The following is a 6670-nucleotide window of genomic DNA, read 5'->3' as shown; positions in this document are numbered from 1 at the left end:
ATTTTAAGAATAAGGTAATCAAAGTTGGCAAAGAGGAGGTATTTCTCCATCCACATAATGACAACACTGTGCAAGCAGCCATTAAAGAAGATACAGTCATACCTGCGAGAAGCGAAACGATCATAGTAGCACGGCTACAGGGAATTGTGGAAGAAGGGAGACCTGTTATGATGGAGCCTTGGAACCACGACGATGAGGTTGGCCGTGGAATCATAATTGGAAAGGAATTGGTGACTTCGGCTAAGGAAATTCCTGTGAGACTTATCAATGTTAACGACTACCCAGTGACCATCAAGAAAAAGACAAAAGTAGGAACTTGTGTACCTGTGACATCCATAATCCGTCAGGCGACAACATCTGATAATACCAACGACAAATTCGACCAAATGGTTGCAGTTGCAGGACAGTCTCTGAATCAGATTGAGAAAAGGAAATTAAGGGAATTTCTTCGGCAGTATCGTGATATTTTCGTACCGAAAGGAGGAAAGACGGGAAGAACTAACGTTGTTAAGCATAAAATTGATACTGGTAATGCTAAGCCAATTCGTCAAACAGCTCGACGATTACCACAGGCAAAAAGAGAGGAAGCTGAAACGATTGTTCAGGAAATGAAGAAAGACGGGGTGATAGAACCTTCTACGAGCCCATGGGTCTCTCCGGTGGTCCTGGTTAAGAAGAAAGACGGAACGACGAGGTTCTGTGTGGATTACCGTTTGCTGAACAACGTTACCAAGAAAGATAGTTATCCTCTGCCTCGGATCGATGACACATTGGCTGGAAGTAAATTGTTTTCTACTTTGGATTTGAAGTCTGGATACTGGCAGGTAGAAATGGACCCAGTAGATAAAGAAAAGACAGCCTTCACCACAGGATCTGGATTGTGGCCATTCAACGTTATGCCATTTGGACTCTGTAATGCTCCTGCGACATTTGAGAGGCTTATGGAAAATGTGTTGAGAGGGTTATCTTGGAAAACATGCCTGGTTTATTTAGATGACATAATAGTCTTGGGGGAGACATTCGAAGATCATTTGAGGAATTTAGAAAACGTTTTTAATCGACTTAAAGCTGCCCAATTGATGCTAAACTCCAAGAAGTGCCAGCTATTTCAAGGTAAAGTCAATTATCTGGGTCATATAGTCAGTAAAGAAGGAGTGGCCGTGGATAAGGGAAAAATCGATTCCATTAAGAAATGGCCAAAACCAACTGACAAACACCAAGTGAGAAGTTTTCTTGGACTATATACTTACTACCGAAGGTTTATTAAGAAGTTTGCAGATATCGCTAAGCCATTAACGCGACTTACGGAGGAAGCAAGAGATTACCGCTGGGATACAGACTGCCAAAATGCCTTTAAGACCTTGAAAAACCATTTAATAACAGCACCAATTTTAGGGTATCCACTGCCAGAAGGAGAGTTCATCTTAGATACAGATGCAAGTAATGTGGTAATTGGAGGAGTGCTGTCTCAGATTCAAGGAGGACAGGAACGAGTCCTCGGATATTTTAGTAAAGTTCTTTCAAAACCTGAGCGGAATTATTGTGTCACGAGAAGAGAACTTCTAGCAGTAGTGAAATCAGTAGAGCACTTTTATCAATACCTTTACGGAAGAAAGTTTTTAATCCGAACCGACCATGCCGCTCTTAAGTGGTTGATGCAGTTTAAGAATCCAGAGGGTCAGATAGCCAGGTGGATCGAACGACTCCAAGAATACGATTTTAAGATTGAGCACCGGGCCGGAGTTAGCCACAGAAACGCTGATTCTCTTTCCAGAAGGCCATGCCCAGCAGAGTGTTCCCACTGCTATAAAACGGAATCCATGGAAGCAGCAGTGCTAAGAACAACGATGGTCAACGACGACTGGACGCCTACTAAGATCAGAGAAGAACAAGAAAGAGATCCAGTTATACACAAAATTCGAAAATGGAAAGAGGAAAACCGTCGACCACCTTGGCAAGAAATATCAAACCTATGCTCAGTAGTTAAGACGTATTGGGCCCAGTGGGACTCATTTATCATGGAAGATGGCTTGCTCAAACGAGTCCTGGAAAATGATGACGGTTCAGAGAAGAGAAGACAGTTGGTGATCCCAAAGAGCAGAATAGCCGAAGTACTTCGTCAGTTACACGACAGTCCATCAGGAGGGCATTTTGGTGTAAAGAAAACCCTTCAGCGAATTCGGGAACGGTTTTATTGGATGAACAGTTCCGACGACGTAAAAGACTGGTGTAAGAAATGTACTATTTGTGCTACGAGTAACGGGCCTTACCGAAAAAGGAGAGCTCCTATGAGACAATATAATGTTGGAAGCCCGTTTGAAAGAATAGCTTTGGATATCGCTGGGCCATTTCCAGAAAGTGAAAATGGAGGCAAGTACATGTTGGTAGTAATGGATTACTTTACTAAGTGGGTCGAGATTTACGCACTTCCAGACCAGAAGGCCGCCACCGTTGCAGATAAGTTGATCCAAGAATATATCAGCCGATTTGGGGTGCCTTTGGAGATACATAGAGACCAAGGCAGGAACTTTGAAAGCGATCTATTCCAAGGAATATGTGATAGACTAGGCATGAAGAAAACAAGAACTGCAGCATATCATCCGCAATCTGATGGTATGGTAGAACGAATGAATAGGACAGTTGGCAAGTATTTGACAAAGATGGTGTCCGATCATCAGCGAGACTGGGACCAATACCTTTCGTTTTTCACAATGGCCTACAGATCTGCTGTTAACGAATCAACAGGCCAGACACCAGCCAGAGTCCTATTCGGACTCGAAATGCGACTACCTTGTGATCTAGAGTTTGGGTGTTGACCTGGAGAAGATGTAGCAGGTGAAGATTATGTGATCGAATTACGAAGAAGAATGGACAATGTACATGAGTTGGTCCGTTCCCACCTTCAGACCGAATGAAGAAACGGTACGATACATAAGCCGAAAAGGGTTGCTTTAAGAAGAACGACAAAGTATGGCTGTATAATCCCAAGAAACGAAAAGGTTGTTCTCCCAAATTGCAGCAGTTTTGGGAAGGCCCATACTTAATTATGGAGAAGATCAACGATGTCATCTACCGAATAAGCAAGATTCCGAGGGGAAAGCCGATGATAGTACACCATAACCGGCTGGCGTCTTTCGAAGGTGACCACGACGTAGATGAAGAAGTGGAAGTAAACCAAGTCCAAGATGTGTCTGACCTCACGTTTGAGGAATTCATGGGTGCCTATGGAGGTACCGGTAAAGCAAGACATGGTGTTACCACTGAAGAAAAGCAAGATCTACTCACGCTCCCCGATGACTACTCGCTGGCCCTTACCATCCCGGCCAGTATCAAAGACGCACCAGGGTTGGCATCCGTCTTTCGAAGGAAGTTTGGTCGAGTTGCAGAACTTCAATGCCAAGTGCCAGCTCCCGGTAAAACCTTGAAACTCCAAGATGCATCACGTTACCTTTTCTACCTGGTAACAAAAGACACTGCCCGTGACCAACCTACCTACCGAGATGTATGGGAAGCCTTACTTCAATTGAGAGAGCACGTACTAGAGTCCGACGTGCAGAAGTTAGCCATGCCAAAGTTGGAGTGCCGCCAATTAGATTGGAGGGTTATCCGAAATATGATGGAGGAGATCTTTAAAGACACCGAAGTCCAGGTGTTAATCTGTTGCAATCCGCATAGTTACTGGTGCGGAGAGAAAACCGTCCCTTGTCATTTTTATACAACTGGAAGTTGTAAAAGAGGGTCTAGTTGCCGATACCAGCATACCGTTCCAGTTCCAGTCCCGACAAGGTTCCAGGAGGAACCATCTTTTAAGAGGGGGGCAATGTTACGTAAAAATATGAGTCATATTAAAAACCTGTAAACATCTTGTTTATTCACTAATATGTTTTAGATTGTACGAGACCCTTTGACCAGCTGGCATAAACTCCAAGTAATAAAAAAACTGGTTCCATTCGAATCTTCCGGAATTAGGCCTGTCCATTCGAGGCGAAACCAGGTCAATTGAGGTCAACATCCATGGGGTTCTAGAGCAGCTGCTTTCGTATAAATATGAGGGAACTTTCATTTTGAAAACAGTTAGTTAATATCTGAAGACCCGCGCCCGCGATTTTAATTGTAGCGTTCGTATAAAATAAATTATGTATTATTAGTGGTTAAATAAACTGATATAAATTATCGTGCTTTTTAATAAATTAAAATAAGAACAATATAATAAATTAATAAAGACATTATAAATTAAATAAAGACATAGCAGTTAAATAAATTCACAACAATATTAAGACTTCCTCCTTACTATTGCATGTTCAATCCTATGGAACACATATGGCATGAGCTAAAAGCATCGGTAAGTAGAAGTAATGTTTTGCTTACCCTAAATTCATCTGTGGTTCATCAAATTGAATTAGAAATGGAGAAAATAACCAATGACAGCTGGAAAAATACAGATAGGTTGCTCAAAGAAACAATTATTATAGATCTAGATAACGACATTGATAGTGAAATTGACTTGTCCATGTAATTTTTTTTTGTAAGTAAATGTTGCCTCTGTTCTTTTTGAACTCTATTTAGAAATGATAAAGTTGTGTAAATATGTGAATGTAGTGTATGTAAATATTTTTGCAACTATTATAACTTTAGTAGACAATGATAAAGACCGGCTTTTAAACACACCTAACAATCGCATAAGTATTGCAAATGGAAAATAAAAGTACGATCCTGTCCAGAGGCGATCCCCTGCTGCCTTGCGGTAGACATTTATCGATAATAAATATTAATGACTCTCTTAGATCTCTGGTAGGACTATAGACATTTAAATCTAAATAGTATTTTTGATTACTTATTGGGTAAACAATTTGGTGAGAATGTCATATTTTACAATTTGTAAATAGGGTTTACAAAACATTAACAGTTACAGTTTTTTTTTAAATATTAATATCTTTCAAGGAATTAAACGTATTTGTAAATTTACAATGTACTCCTAAGACTGCTTTTATATTGTTAGATATTAAGTGTTTTTGTCTTTCAATGTTATATTTAGGACACTATTAAGATATGTGTTATATTAATGTAGCAGTTATATAAGTCATAAGTAGGCGATTTGATTTGGAGGTTAGGTGGTTGTGAGTTAGTCTGATATAATCTATACGTAAACAGTTTTTTATACCTTATATTGTAACTGATCCATATTCTAGTTTTTATTGTACTAGTGATTTGTAACTATGATTTAAACTTTTAAAATCAGACCTCCAATTACGATGGCCCAGTGGTTGCATTAAATTGAAACCAGATTGACAAGATTGATTAATTTTCATAATTAATATAAAGATAGTTTCCAATCAAAGATCATTCCTAAAAATTTTAAGTGTTCCACATATGTTAAGTTGTTTCCATATAACTAAAGATCTGGATTTGTAGAGTGCGGTTTTTTGAAAATGCAGTACATTTGGTTTTGGCTGTAGGGAATTGCAATCTCATAGCTTTCGTCCACTTTTCAAGGTGATTAAATGCACATTGAGTTTTTTTGTATAGAAAGAATATTTTTCCTCTTGAATATATAACTAAATCATCAGCGAATAATACCGCCTTAACAATTTCTGGAAAGTTTTCTAAGATTTTATTTATCGCTACTAAGAATAGTGTTAAACTAATAAGAGATCCATAGGGTGTTCCATTTATTTGGTCTTTGGTGCTGGATACTGCACCATTTATCATAACTTTAAATTGTCTCTTGATATGAAAATTTTGAATCAAATATAGCATGTTACCTTTGACGTCCTAATATCTCAGTGTGTTAAGAATGTCGTATATCAAAGCCATGTCAAACGTTATATTATGGCAATATATTAGCATGGCTGTTCATAATGCCTGTCAACTTTATCGTTCGCATAAAGCTTTTAAATAAAAAATCACATACAAATTTATTTTATGCATAGCAAAAGATAACTTGTTTTTTATTTAAAAAATTCGCCCTAAAAATAGGTAAACTATAAATTTGTGTTCAAAGTAGATATTTCATTTCAAATTTCTGTAAGTTCGGATTTGTATAATTTTTTAAAGTATCAATATAATACCTCTATCTTGTGAGAATTTTAGTTTTTTAGAATAAATCTTAAGTTTGTAGAATTGCAAAATTGAGCAACTCAAAAAAATTAAGGCATTTGGAAATATTAAAGGTATCCAAAAAGTTGTATCAAAAGAATATACAAACAATTACCATTGGTACTTCGGGAAACATTACAGTATTAGTTAGGGATATAAAAAATGAAAAAGTGAAATGGGCAGAATTAGAAATATTATACGATAAGAAATGCTAATACAAGGTATGAAAACGTTTAACTTATTATCAGAGAGATTATGTTCCTAAATAATAAAAGAAATAGAAATAAATATAATCATTATAAATGTTCTTGCACATATAGAAGATGAGGAAGAGGCTGTCAAAAATCTTTTACGAACAACTAAAAGAATAAGAAAAAAAACACCAAACAAAAACACCAGGATACAAAACTAATAATAGGAGACCTACTCAAACGTGAACAGAGAAGATGCAAATGAAAAACTAGCAGTTAAACATGACAAACAGATTATAACAAATGATAAGAGCCATATAATAATAATAACATCTTTAGTAACAGAAATAATATGGTTGTTATCAATAAAAAATTTATTGAAA

This window comes from Diabrotica undecimpunctata, chromosome 5 (assembly GCF_040954645.1).
Source record: "Diabrotica undecimpunctata isolate CICGRU chromosome 5, icDiaUnde3, whole genome shotgun sequence".
Classification (NCBI taxonomy): domain Eukaryota; kingdom Metazoa; phylum Arthropoda; class Insecta; order Coleoptera; family Chrysomelidae; genus Diabrotica; species Diabrotica undecimpunctata.
The sequence above is the reverse complement of the archived record's forward strand: the minus strand, read 5'-3'. Positions refer to the sequence as shown.